We start from the raw sequence: 15,151 nt of genomic DNA on the forward strand, positions 1-15,151 counted from the left end.
AATTCTTAACCATGAGAGAAATGGGCTCATTTCAGGGAGAAGCTGGTAACCTGAGACAGTGTTTAAGATGGTCCCAGAATTCATGGCAGTCTCTCACTACAAAAATGTTTAGGGAGCGCTTTTTCTCTGAAATGGTCTTTTAAAAAGTCTTCAACAGGAAAAATTGTCCCATTGCCATGAGCATCAATCCCTTATTGGACTGTTGAAGGCATCGTTTTTCGGATGAGACATTGAACTATGAGCCCCATCTGCCAGCTCAACTGCATACAAGAGATGCCAAAGCCTAATATTGGTGAACAGCAGGGGAGTTAACTGTGCGGCCCTGGTCAATGATTAATTTTTGATCAAAAACCCTGTAACAGATTATCTGATTATCACATTGCTGTTTGCGGGAGTTTGCTATATGTGAATTGGCTGTCATGTTTTCCACATTACAGAAGTGGCTATGCTTCAAAGAGTATTTCATTAGCTGTACAGCATTTTGAGATGTCCAATGGTCATGACAAGTGCTATAAAAACAAAAGCTTTTTTTTAAACTCTCCCCTGCATAAGCACAGTTTTTTTTTCAAATTTGGCATGCAGCTTTGGGGTATAATTTAGGCATTCTGTGAACTGCAAGGGAGATTGAGGTCACTGAAGACAACATTGGAAACAGAATAAAATCCGATTCCAACTCACATGGCATGTACATAAACACACAAAGCAAGGTAAGTAAGCATGGTGAATTGCAGATGCAAATAGCTACATGGGAATATGATGTGGACATAATCATTCACAAAGAGGCAGGACTGCATATCAAATATTCCTGGATACAAAATGTTTAACAAAGGAATGAAGAGAGTTGGGAGTATTGATTAATGAGGATATTACAGCATTGAAGGAGCAGGATCTATTTGGTTCATATTAAGAAACAGCAGGGGTGTCACTTTCACTACTGGTGTTTTCTATATGCCATCAGCCAATGTGATAGATATACAGGAACAAAATTTGCAAAGAAATTATAAAAAGTGCCAGAATTAAGAGAGTAACGATAACAGTGGAGTTCAATTACTCTAATATAAACTGGTGAATGTGTAAAGGCAAAGAAAGAGGAGAATTTCTGAGGTATGTTTCGGAGAACTTCCAGCTCAGTGAGGGAGGAAGTACTGTTGGATTTGGTCTAGGGCAATGAGGTGAGCCAAGTGGATCAAATGTCAGGAGGAAAACATTTAGTATACAGTGGCATAATATTGAGATTAGCAACGGAAAAGGACAAAGAACAATCTAGAGTTTAAAAAAAATCAATTGATTCAATTGGGAGAGATAGTAGGAACTGCAGATGCTGGATTCAATTGAGAACTGTCCTCAATAAATTGGAATCAAAAGTTGGCGTGCTAAACTATATAAGATGGTGTATCAAAAGTGAGAGCTCCCTGGATGACAAATGAGAAGATAAAGAAGGGTGCAAATGAAATAATTGTCAAGTTGACAATGTAGCTGAGAACAAGGCTTAACATACACAGTTCAGAGTAAGTGAAAAGTCTGAGAAGAAACTGGCAGGTAACATCAAGAGGAATCCAAAAGTATTCTACAACCAGCTACAGGCCAGTTAGCTTAACACGTGTCATTGGGCTAGAATCTATTATTTAGAAGATTATAGCATGCACTTAGAAAATCATAAAACAATCAGGCAGAGTCAACATGGTTTTGTAAAACTGGAGGAACACAGCAGGTCAGGCAGCATCAAAGGAGCAGGAAAGTTGACCTTTTGGGTCAGGACCCTTCCTCAGAAATGGGGAGGAGGAAGGGAGCTCAGAGAGAGGAGGGGTGGGCCTGGGGAAGGTAGGTGGGATGGTGATAGGTGAGTGCAGGTAGGCAGTGGTGGGAATTGGTCAGTGAGGTGGGAGGAGTGGATAGGTGGGAGAAAAGATGGACAGGTTGTATCAGGTCAAGGAGGCAGAGATGAGAGGGAGGGTTGGTCATGGGATGAGGCCGGGGGTGGGGAGATTTTAAAACTGGTGAATTCCACATTTAGGCCATTGGGCTGTAGGCTCCCAATGCGGAACATGAAGTGTTGCTCCTCCAGTTTGCGGGTGGTGTCATTGTGATGTTAACTTTCCTGTTCCTCTGATGCTGCCTGCCCTGCTGTGTTCCTCCAGCTCCACACTGTGTTATCTCTGACTCCAGCATTTGCAGTTCTTGCTATCTCTGAATGGTTTTGTAAAAATTATGTTTGATTAATTTATTACGTTTTTTTGAGGAAGTAACAAGCAATGGGGATAATGAGCAGCCCATAGTAGTGGTAAAATCACGGAATCCCTACAGTGTGGAAACAGGCCATTCGGCCTATCGAGTCCACACTGACCCGTCAAAGAGCATCTCACCCCCTAACGTACCCCCGCAACCCTGCATTTCCCATGGCTAACCCACCTAACCTACACTTCTTTGGACACTATGGGCAATTTAGCATGGCCAATCCACCTAACGTGCACATCTTTGGACTGTGGGAGGAAACCGGAGCACCCAGTGGAAACCCACACAGACATGGGGAGAATGTGCAAACTCCACACAGACAGTTGCCCAAGGGTGGAATTGAAGCCAGGTCCCAGGCACTGTGAGGCAGCAGTGCTAACCACTGAACCACTGTGACACCCATATTAGATTTGGTGTACTAGGATTTTCGGAAGTATTTGACAAGGTGACCTATCAAATGTTACCACACAAAATAAGAGCTCACGGTATTGGGGAAAACATAGATAGAAGATTGGTTAGCCAACATGAAACAGAGATTAGGGGTAAGGGGGTCATTTGTGGGTCAATAAGATGGGATGAATGGGCTGCTAAAAAGTGAGTGGTGGGGTCTCAATGGGGATCTATTAACTATTTAGAGAAAGGGATTGAATGCCTGGTGGGTACATCTTTTGAATGGGTACAAATTTGGCAAACATTTGCCTCCAGAGGTGAGGGACTTCAGTTCAAAGAATGAATTGCAGAAGTTAGGGCTGTTCTTCTTTGGGAAAGGTGAGAGGAGATTTGGTGGAGGTGTTCAAACTCATGAGGATTTTTGATGGGACTAGATACATTCCTTTTGGTGGAGAGGTCAAGAACAGAAGACACAGATTTAAAATGGTTTGCGAAGGAACCAAAGGTAACATGTAAAGATTTTCTTTTACAAGGCAGTGAGTGGTTAAGATCTGGAATTTAGCACCTGAAATTTGGTGTAAGCAGATTTAACTGTGGCTTTCAAAAGGGAATTGGGTTGAATTGGACAGGGTTACAGAGGGAAAGGGTCGGACCAGCTGAATTGTCCTTGCAAGGAGTCAGCATGGTCTCATCAGCATGACTTCGATGTTGTGGCCATTTCGGAGACATGGATAGAGCAGGGACAGGAATGTTGTTGCAGGTTCCGGGGCTTAGATGTTTCAGTAAGATCAGGGAAGGTGGTAAAAGAGGGGGAGGTGTGGCATTGTTAGTCAAGGACAGTATTACGGTGGCAGAAAGGACGTTTGATAAGGACTCGTCTACTGAGGTAGTATGGGCTGAGGTCAGAAACAGGAAAGGAGAGGTCACCCTGTTGGGAGTTTTCTATAGGCCTCCGAAAAGTTCCAGAGATGTAGAGGAAAGGATTGCAAAGATGATTCTGGATAGGAGCGAAAGTAACAGGGTAGTTGTTATGGGGGACTTTAACTTTCCAAATATTGACTGGAAACGCTATAGTTCGAGTACTTTAGATGGGTCAGTTTTTGTCCAATGTGTGCAGGAGAGTTTCCTGACACAGTATGTAGATAGGCCAACAAGAGGCGAGGCCACATTGGATTTGGTACTGGGTAATGAACCAGGCCAGGTGTTAGATTTGGAGGTAGGTGAGCACTTTGGTGATAGTGACCACAATTCGGTTACGTTTACTTTAGCGATGGAAAGGGATAGATATATACCACAGGGCTAGAGTTATAGCTGGGGGAAAGGCAATTATGAGGCGATTAGGCAAGATTTACGATGCATAGGGTGGAGAAGGAAACTGCAGGGGCTGGGCACAATTGAAATGTGGAGCTTGTTCAAGGAACAGCTACTGCGTGTCCTTGATAAGTATGTACCTGTCTTGATCTTTATGTCGTCATTGTCTACAGGAATAGTGCCAGAAGACTGGAGGATAGCAAATGTTGTCCCCTTGTTCAAGAAGGGGAGTAGAGACAACCCTGGTAATTATAGACCAGTGAGCCTTACTTCGGTTGTGGGTAAAGTGTTGGAAAGGATTATAAGAGATAGGATTTATAATCATCTAGAAAGGAATAATTTGATTAGGGATAGTCAACACAGTTTTGTGAAGGGTAGGTCGTGCCTCACAAACCTTATTGAGTACTTTGAGAAGGTGACCAAACAGGTGGATGAGGGTAAAGCGGTTGATGTGGTATATATGGATTTCAGTAAAGCGTTTGAAAAGGTTCCCCATGGTAGGCTATTGCAGAAAATACGGAGGCATGGGATTGAGGGTGATTTAGCGGTTTGGATAAGAAATTGGCTAGCTGTAAGAAGACAGACGGTGGTGGTTGATGGGAAATGTTCATCCTGGAGTTCAGTTACTAGTGGTGTACCGCAAGGATCTGTTTTGGGGCCACTGCTGTTTATCATTTTTATAAATGACCTGGATGAGGGCATAGAAGGATGGGTTAGTAAATTTGCGGATGACACTAAAGTCAGTGGAGTTGTGGATAGTGCGGAAGGATGTTGCAGGTTACAGAGGAACAAAGATAAGCTGCAGAGCTGGGCTGGGAGGTGGCAAATGGAGTTTAATGCGGAAAAGTGTGAGGTGATTCAATTTGGAAGGAGTAACAGGAATACAGAATACTGGGCTAATGGTAAGATTCTTGGTAGTGTGGATGAGCAGAGAGATCTCGGTGTCCATGTGCATAGTTCACTGAAAGTTGCCACCAAGGTTGATAGGGTTGTTAAGAAGGCGTACGGTGTGTTAGGTTTTATTGGTAGAGGGATTGAGTTTCGGAGCCATGAGGTCATGTTGCAGCTGTACAAAACTCTGGTGCGGCCGCACTTGGAGTATTGCGTACAGTTCTGGTCACCGCATTATAGGAAGGATGTGGAAGCATTGGAAAGGGTGCAGAGGAGATTTACCAGGATGTTGCCTGGTATGGAGGAAAGGTCTTATGAGGAAAGGCTGAAGGACTTGAGGCTGTTTTCGTTAGACAGAAGAAGGTTAAGAGATGACTTAATAGAGACATACAAAATGATCAGAGGATTAGATAGGGTGGACAGTGACAGCCTTTTTCCTCGGATGATGATGGCTAGCATGAGGGGACATAGCTTTAAATTGAGGGGTGATAGATATAGGACAGATGTCAGAGGTAGGTTCTTTACTCAGAGAGTAGTAAGGGCGTGGAATGCCCTGCCTGCAACAGTAGTAGACCCGCCAACTTTAAGGGCATTTAAATGGTCATTGGATAAACATATGGATGATAATGGAATAGTGTAGGTTAGATGGGCTTCAGATTGGTTTCACAGGTTGGCGCAACATCGAGGGCTGAAGGGCCTGTACTGCGCTGTAATGTTCTATGTTCTATGTTCAATAAAATGAATAGCTTCCTTCTGAACTGCAATAATTTTACAACTCCTTTATCTGCATTGACAGATAGACATGCCAAAGGCAAAAACTAGAAAATCTTGTTTATGCAAAGGATCCTTCGTGCCAGAGCAATTTTATTTTCTGGCTATTCTTTAGTGCATATGTTTGCCTCATAAAAAGGCAAGGTCATTAAGTGTTTTCATACTCCCTTTTAGCAAGGACAACCCTTGCCTTTTCCATTTGTTCACTGGCATCATTGGCAAGACCAGCATTTGTCGCCCATCCCTAATTGCCCTTGAACTGAGTGGCTTGCTAGGCCATTTCATGGCAGTTCAGAGCTTCGTATGTTGCTGAGGGCTGTTTCACAGTCCAATATCCCATATGTTGAAATGGCAGCAAATGACTTTTAAGAGATTTACAGGGGGTCTGATAAATGCTCATTCTTACAAATGCGATCCCGTACATGGTTTTAAAATTCAAAGACCTGACATATGTTCTTACATCCTGTACTTTAGAGTGGCTCCTTTCCATTGTCCTGCATTGTGTCCCGACTTGCATATCAATTGACTTGCAAACAGACTCTGGAAAGGAACTAGTTTGCAACCCGGGGACTGCCTGTTTTAGTCTAAACATATAATTTAATGCAAACACAAGTTTCCACCTTTCCCATCTGGATCCTTTCCCTGTCCAGATGCCAACCCTCCACAGGGGAAGAACTCATCTCTTTTTCATTTTGAAAAACCCACCAACAAATCACCCGACTAACTTAATTTATAAATAACTGATTATAAAGACTACCCACCAGAGGCAGTGTTACAGTAATAAAATGAAAATGAGGAAACAAAGGGAGGAACTAAATCAAAATAGCATCAAAGGAGGAGATAGAGCACTCCAGCCTCCCTTCTCCTGTGGTGCCTAACTCTAAAAGCTTCGAGGGTGTTGGTGGGCATGCTCCCTCTCCAAGGACACCCGGCCACAAATGTACCTGTGGAAGACCAGACCCTCCACAGCACGCTGACAATTTAATGGCTACTATAGCCAGCCCCACAAGAAACCCAATCACCCAAATAATCAACTAAACAAACAAATTACAAACACTGCCCATCAGGGGGCAGTGCAACAACAACAACAAAACCAAAAAATTGGTGGGGAAAACGGGGAGAGAGATAAATCAAAATGGTGCTGGAGGTGGACATAATGCATTCCAGCCCCTGCAAACATTGTTTTTTTTCTAAACAAACTCATTTGTAAAAAAATAAAATCACTCCCAATTTGGCACCACATCCACAAACATCTGCTCCCTCCACCACTGACGCTCAGTAGCAGCAGTGCGTACCATCTACAAGATGCACTGCAGAAATTCACCAAAGATCCTCAGACAGCACCTTCCAAACCCACGACCACTTCTGTCTAGAAGGGCAAGGGCAGCAGATACACAGGAACACCACCCTCTGCGGCCATTCACCATCCTGACTTGGAAATACATCACTGTTCCTTCATTGTGGCTGGGTCAAAATCCTGGAATTCCCTCCCAATCAGCATTGTGGGTCAACCTACAGCAAATGGACTGCAACAGTTGAAGGAGGCAGCTCACCACCACCTTCTCAAGGGCAATTAGGGACGGACAAGAAATGCTGGCCAGCCATGTCCCACAAGTGTATAAAAATCACCCATTTCACCAATTAAAGGAACTATCCAGTAGGGGCAGTGCGATGACATCAAAAATATGGAAGGTAGGAAGAGAAGGGATCTAAGTGAGAGTTGGAGGGGGAAGTAATGCACTCCAACTGCAGTGGTGCCCAGCTCTCTCAAAAGGCATCAATGGTACTGGTAGCCACCATGTGCTCCCTCTCCAAGGATACCAGTGCACAGATATGGTTGCAGAAGAGTGGGTGGTCAGGAACTATGGGTCCCTCTTTGACCCACAGCGTGGACCTGTTGATGGCTACTTAACCAGGCCCAGGAGCAGGCCCACGAGGACATCCTCTGATTTGAAGAACTCAGCTCTTTAATAGAACCCCCGTCAAATCACCCGTGTTACTCATTAAAAGACAGTGCTACAATAACAAAAGGGAAGGGTAGGCAAAGAAGGAGGGGGTTCAAATGGAGTAGGGGGTGTATTTCTAACACTGATGTTGTCTGGACTCACAAGTAGGCTTGGTCTAATAAGGACAACAGACTTAATTCGATTAGTGAACCAGATGGACTTTCACAAAAATTGTTAATATATTTTGCACATTCTCCCTGTGTCTGCATGGGTTTCTGCTGGGTGTTCCGGTTTCCTCCCACAGTCCAAAGATGTGCAGTTTAGGTGGATTGCCCACAGTGTCCAGGGATATAAGGCTATGTAGATTAGCCATGGGAAATGCAGGGATAGGGTAGGGTGGGGCAAGTCCAGGTGGATTGCTCTTTGGAGAGTCGGTGTGGACTTGTTGGGCCAAATGGCCTGATTCCACACTGTAGGGAATCTATGGAGTCATGCCATCATCACCGAGACCACCTTTATATTCCCGAGTTTAATTGACAGCCATGGCGGGATTTGAACACCTGCTCCCATGGCATTAGCCAGGGTCTCTGGATTACTAGTCCAGTGACTATCCCACTGCCTTCCCAAAAACGTCTCCAGGTTTTACAATTGTGAAATCCACTCAGATTAATGGTCCAATAGATACGGCACATTCTCTCACCATCTGGAAACACTACAATTGCCTGGATCCATGAAGTTAAAAGGAAATTTGCAAAAGTCAAGGAATATGCAACTATATGTTCAGACATGCTGCTGAGGTTTGACCAAGTAAAATTGTGACATAACAAAAGTCCATTGGAAAACTACACACAGCTCTCCCAGTTGAAAGCAATCCAGCCATCCAAGCATTGCTCACAGGGTTATCCAGAGCTGAGCTGCATAAATTTCCCATTGCTCCCTCCAGCAACACACAGTGTTCTGCACCCAAAAGGTGAAAATTCCACTGGGAATTCATCTGCCTTGGAATACTGCAGATTTGGACTAGGATGAAACATCAGATTATGCAGGCTGCCACAGAAAGCTACAGATTTCATCAGTGAGTATTAATTTGAAGTGAAGCTGATCGGAGAGACCATGCTTCTCCTCCTGACCTCTGTCCAACAGTATAATCTTTAGGGTACATTCAGTTCTAATGGTGCTACATTTGGAGAGGAGTTCAGAAGTTACGGGATGTTGGAAAAGACAGGGAGTATGGCAGACAAACAAGAACAGAAGCCGACTCTATTTAATGAGTGCAGTAGTTAGGTGTACTGCTGAGAAGGCAGTTGAACTGCAGAGAATTCAGTACAGGGGATGCAGTGAGGAGGCAAGAGCAGTTAGAACAAAACCAGTCAGACATTCTAGAAATTTGTAGGCAGCTTAGTGTTTGGAGTCAGGACGCGTCCTGGAGAGAGAGAGACAGCTAAAGAAGTGGGAAGGCTACTAGCTTTGTGTTAGAGCTAGCCCCAGGTGGACAGAGGAGTCCCTTCAGCGATACTCTCATGGCCTCACTGGCAAAGTGTGGCATTCCCACAGACACCTGGGAATCACTGGCCCAAGACTGTCCAAAGTGGATCCGGGAAGGCAACAAACACCTCGAGACTTGCTGTCGGGAAAATGCAGAAGCCAGGTGAAAAGAGCGAAAGGAGTGTACTGCCACACCACCCACCACTTCCCATGACCACTTCTGCCCCAAGCGTAACCGCATCAGTCTATACAGACAACTACAGACTCACCCTGACAGTGGAAGAGACTCATCCTCGTTTGCGATGGACCACCAATGAATGAACGTTAGGGAAAGCTGAGGTGGGGGGGAGGGGGGCGGTGGTGCTCAGAAGAAGGCTGCTAGCATTAATACTTCCATGCAGTTGACAGAATTGGAGTTGAAAAGTTCAGAAACAGTGTTTGCTTGGTGCAACTGAGCAAGATTGAAGCTTGGGTAAAAACCCAAGGATAGGATGGTCCTGCTAAGGCTAGCTGCTGGTGGAGAGCCGGGATTATACCAGTGTTGCTGCAAAATCCATGGGATCCATGTCGATCGCATTTGTTGTTTCATTTGCGCTGTGCAGCATTCAATCACAGCCTAGTAGAATTAACATTGGCAAATACGGGTGAGTACTAGCATAGTGTGCGTGTATTGTAGATTGGATTGCTACTTCAATGTTGTAAAATTTTGCTAAACACATGGAATCTCGTGGCTTCGCTCTGTTAGTACATCCTCTGGAGCTCACACTTTGTCTAGTTTAAAAATAAAATTTACTGATCCCTGGCCAAATCGTAACATCAATTTGGAAGTCTGGTCCTGGACCATAATTGATTGTTAGATAATTGCCAATTATGGATTAGAGGTCTCACTAAGCAGATAGCAAATGTCAGGAATTCCTCCTGAAATATATGGCCCATTGCCACTATCCTGCTCACTGCTGAACTGTTGTACTTTACAGAGGGATGGCCTCAACTGATGGAGGGCCACAGTTACAGCAACTCTATCAATATATACAGTGGAATCCTGGATATATTAGTGCAGGTTCTCATGCTTGGGTAATACCTTCTAGCAATTGTTGTCCTAAGTCTGTCAGCCCATTGTATATACATATATGTTCGTCATATACAAAACATACGGCACAGGAACAGGCCCTTCGGCGCACCAAGCCTCCATAGATTCCTAATCCTTATTTAGACCCACTACCTATTGCCTAGTTTCTATCCCTCTGCTCGCCTCCTGTTCAAGTGTCCATCAAGATATGCCTTAAACGTTGCTAATGTGCCTGCTTCCACCACCTCCACCGGCAGTGTGTTCCGAGTACCCACCACCCTTCATGTGAAAACTTTTCCCCGCACTTCTCCCCTAAACTTTTCCCCTCTCACCTTGAACCTGTGCCGTCTTGTAGTTGACCTCTCCACCCTGGGAAAAAGCCTCTGACTATCCACTCTTTCTATACCTCTCATAATTTTATAGACCTCTATCAGGGTTGCCCCTCGGCCTCTGTTTTTCCAGTGAAAACAATCCGAGTTTACTCAGCCTCTCCTCATACCTAAAACCCCCCAGACCAGACAACATCCAGGTAATCCCTCTCTGCACCCTCTCCAAAGCAACCACATCCTTCTGGTCGTGTGGTGACCAGGACTGCACGCAATATTAATACAGTTCATGTGTTAGCAGGACCTTCTACTCACAACCCAACAGCAAGTGCCAGGTACCCAATAAGCATTCCCAAAACTTTCTTGTTATCATGTTCTTAATTCAGATTCTTTGGGAGATCTTTTCCTCCTCCAGGCTACCAAGCACCAGTTTGGTGATGGCTGGGATATTCCTTCTATCCCTCCCAACAATTGGGGTGTCACGGTGGGTCAGTGGTTAGCACTGCTACCTCTCAGTACCCAGGACCCAGGTTTGATTCCAGCACATTCTCCCTGTGTCTGTGTGAGTTTCTTCCAGGTGCTCCAGTATCCTCCCACAGTCCAAAGATGTGTAGGTTAGGTGGACTGACCATGGAAAATGCAGGGATACAGTAGTGGGATGGGTCTGGGTGGGATCATTTATGGAGGGTCACTGTTGGCTCAATGGGCTAAATGGCCTGCTCCCACACTATATGGGTTCTAAGAGTTGTCTCCCTTCTTTGCTACAATTCTTATACATGCATCTCTACTGCTCACAGGTTGAAGGAGGCACAGGAGCTCTGTTCCACCAAAAACTGTTAGACACACAGCCTGTACAGCAGCAGCTTAATTGGCTTTAGAGAATTATTTGAAAAAAAAAAGTACACCATTCATCCCTTTTGAATGTGTTCAGGATAACGTGAGCATCCACCAGAACAGTTCAGTTTCCAAGATGAATTGGTTATTGGGACGGGCGAATTGTTGTACCTTAATGATCTCACTTTTGCATGAACTTGTATTTCCACTTATTCCTGCCAGTTAGTCTATTGGTCAATGTTACACAAAGTTAACTTGATTCTCTGTCAAATTCGGCACCACTGTCTCATGAAAAAGAATATTGTAGCTCCTATAGTTTCCTAATGTTCATTTACATAGATCATAAAATATCTTGGCGAGACTAGGAATGTACTCTTTTAGCTTCCTCGTGAGAGGTACAGGGCATTAGGTCAACATTAGGCTTCCTTTATGTATGCGACATTCATAAACTTGAACAATAGTGTAACCATAAGAGTTCGTGAAAGGTGCCCAGTGCCGTGTGTAGTGCAGTATATTCTGGCTGCATGAAACCGCATGGGATCTGAAAAGGTTCTAATTAGAACAGTTTTCAATTCCAAAATGCCATCATCCTTTCTGTATATTTCTCTAAGGAGAAATGCAGCTTTTTCCTCAATAGATGTCCAAAGCTTCGACAAGGGCCCAGCAACAATTAAAAAAATGTAGTTACATATAATTAGAAAGATTCCTTTCCTTCAGAAAGAAACTTTCTGACTCACTACAGTTCTCCTGCTTAATGTGGACACATGGAATTTACATAATCAAATACAGAACATATAGTTATCTCAAAAAGAAATCCTTACCCTTGGAAATCAAGGACCAACAAGACCTCTATTATTTTCCAATTCCAATTTGAAACTTTTAGGAATACTTTGCCCATTAATGACTCTTAATTCATGAGTCTGGACTTCACATTGTGTCATCAGCTAATCTCAAAAATGGTTCCTTGAAACCTCTCCATTTCTCCTCTCAAACTCCTTACCACCCATTAGGTCACAAAACACTAAAATGGAGAGGCCACACTTCTCAGAGTATTCCTCTTGTTATATTGGAAAAAGGATGAAATTTAATTCAACACATGAATTTTCACTTCTCAGAAATATGCTTCACAATTATAGACTCATAGAGATGTACAGCACAAAATCAAACCCTTCCATCCAACTTGTCCATGCCGACCAGATATCCTAACTAAATTTAGTCCCATTTGCCATATCCCTCTAAACCCTTCCTATTCATATACCCATCCAGATACCTTTTAAATGTTGTAATTGTATCAGTCTCCACCACTTCTTCTGGCAGCTTGTTCCGTACATGCACCACCCTCTGCATGAAAATGTTGCCCCTCAGGTCCCTTTTAAATCTTTCCCCTCTCACTTTAAACCCATGCCCTCTAGTTTTTGACTCCCCCGACCCTGGGGAAAAGACCTTGTCTATTTACTCTATATATGCCCCTCATGATTTTATAAACCTTTATAAGGTCACCCCTCAGCCTCCAATGCCCCAGGGAAAATAGTCTCAGCCTATTCACCCTCTCTGTATAGCTCAAATCCTCCAACCCTGGCAATATCCTTGTAAATCTTTTCTGAACTCTTGACATCTATTTCAGGCCCACCGACTCCCACAGTGACCTGGGCTCCACCTTCTTTCACCTACCTTCCTGCAAGAATGCGATCCCCTTCTCCCAATTCCTCCGCCTCTGCTCCCAAGATGGGGGTGTTTCACTCCCACACATCCCAGATGTCCTCTTATTTCTCAAGGACCATAACCTTCCCCCTCTGGTGATCAAAAATGCCCTCAAACGCATCTCTTGCGTTTCCCTCACTTCTGCCCTCACATCTCCTACCCTCAACAAAAATAAAGTCCTCACATATCACCCCACCAACGTTTTATTCTCCACCACTTCCGCCACCTACAATCCAAACCCACAACCAAAGAGATATTTCCCTCCCCACCCCATTTGCCTTTCATAGGGTCCGCTCTCTGCAACTCCCTCGTCCACTCCACACTCCCCACTAACCCCACCATTCCAAGCACCTTTCCCTGCAACCGCAGGAAGTGCTACACCTGCCCCTACACCTCCCCCCTCACCTCCATTCAAGGCACAAAACAAACCTTCTGCATTAGACAGACAAACCTGCACATCCAGAGACAGTAGGAACTGCCAATGCTGGAGTCTGAGTTAACAAGGTTTGGAGCTGGAGGAACACAGCAGGCCAGGCAGCATCAGAGGAGCAGGAAAGCTGACGTTTCGGGTCTTGTCAACTTGGTCTACTGCATCCGCTGCTCCCAATGTGGCCTTCTCTACATTGGTGAGACCAAACAGAGACTTGGAGATCATTTTGTAGAGTATTTGCGCTCTGTACACGACAAACAACAACACCTTCTGGTCGCGAACCATTTTAACTCCCACTCCCACTCCCTGAGTGACATGTTCATCCTGGGCCTCCTCCAGTGTCACAATGACACCACCCACAAACTGGAGGAGCAGCACCTCATGTTCCACCTCGAGAACCTACAGCCCAATGGCCTAAACATGGAATTTCACTAGTTTTTAAAATCTCCCCACTCCCGGCCTCATCTATGTCCAACCCACCCTCTCATCCCCGCCTCCTTGACCTGACACAACCTGTTTATCTTTTCTCCCACCTATCCGCCCCTCCCAATCCACTGACCAATCCCCACCACTGCCTAACTGCACTCACCTATCACCATCCCACCTACCTTCCCCAGCCCCACCCCTCCTCTCTATTTATTTCTGGGCTCCCCCCATCCCCATTTCTGAAGACGGGTCCTGATCTGAAACATCAACTTTCCTACCCCTCTGATGCTGCCTGGCCTGCTGCGCTTCTCCAGCTCCATGCTGTGTTATCTCATCCTATAGCAGGGAGAGCAGAATGGCACACTGTATTCAATTAATTTGAAAATGGAGCAATTGCAGCTAAGTAGGCAATCCAAATAAAACACTAATATGCCATAACTCTAAAACTACTGATGCACTTTCAGGGAAGGCTAAAGATGAATTTAGAGTTAACGTAGCATTAGTATTAAGACTACTTAAATAATTTCAGCAGAAAGAAATGAGGGGCTTCAGTTACCCTAATGAATAGGTTTGTTGAATGAAAATATCGTACTTTATATCCTCCAGTATGTGTACAAGCCAATGTCAGTGCCTTTGGAAATTTTAGCTTTAATAAGTGGTCAGAACAGGAACAGAAAAACAATTTATTGACATTTTTAAAAAGTGAATGTGATAGAAAATTTGTATTGTAAGTGAAAAGGACACTTACTTCAGTGGCCTGAGTTTTTATTTTGTAAGAAGTTTAATGTGGTGATACCCTCCTGAAGTGAAGCTGCTTCCTGCAGCTTCTCCAGACTCTCTCTCACTCCCTGGCTGCCGTCGCCCGCTGATGACGTCGCGGTGTCGCCCCGGTGACGGAACCAGCAGCAGTATCGGCGGCGGCGGCGAGGCCTCGGCTGTCGGGAGCGGGACGCCTCCCCCTCTCCCTACCCTCCCCCCGTCCCCGGCCTTCTCCCGCAACTCCAGCGGCATCTCCAACCGCCCCAGGTGAGTGCGGTCAGCGGGGCAGACAGACACAGGCAGGGAGGGAGACAGCCTCACGGACAGGTCCAGGCGGCAGGGAGGGCGCTCGCGCCTCGGCTTGTGGGCCCCGGGGCCCGGGCTCTGCTCCCCCGCCATTGGGGGGCGGGTGGAGGGACACAATAGGGAGAAGTGGAACGGGCTGGTACAAGGAGTCTCAGATGAGCATTATATTTCCTTAGCTTTAAGAATCCAGCGTGTTTTTTTTTGTTTTAGCAAGGTTACTGTACGTTACTGAAATCTCGGTCCAGCTATCCCTCCCCCCCCCCCCCCCCCCCCC

General features: G+C 45.1%; 1 long non-coding RNA gene across 1 annotated transcript in view; it reads right to left on the minus strand.

The window, feature by feature from the left end:
• Positions 1–14,671, minus strand: part of LOC125484383 — a 72,998-nt gene extending 58,327 nt beyond the window's left edge. Inside the window, exons 1-2 of the long non-coding RNA XR_007263211.1 lie at positions 14,561–14,671; positions 14,405–14,458 (exon numbers count right to left, since the gene is read on the minus strand). This is a non-coding gene — a long non-coding RNA (uncharacterized LOC125484383). The remainder of the gene's footprint in view (positions 1–14,404; positions 14,459–14,560) is intronic.
• Between the last annotated feature and the right edge of the window lie 480 nt (positions 14,672–15,151).

Source organism: Rhincodon typus, chromosome 11 (genome assembly GCF_021869965.1).
Source record: "Rhincodon typus isolate 14 chromosome 11, sRhiTyp1.1, whole genome shotgun sequence".
Classification (NCBI taxonomy): domain Eukaryota; kingdom Metazoa; phylum Chordata; class Chondrichthyes; order Orectolobiformes; family Rhincodontidae; genus Rhincodon; species Rhincodon typus.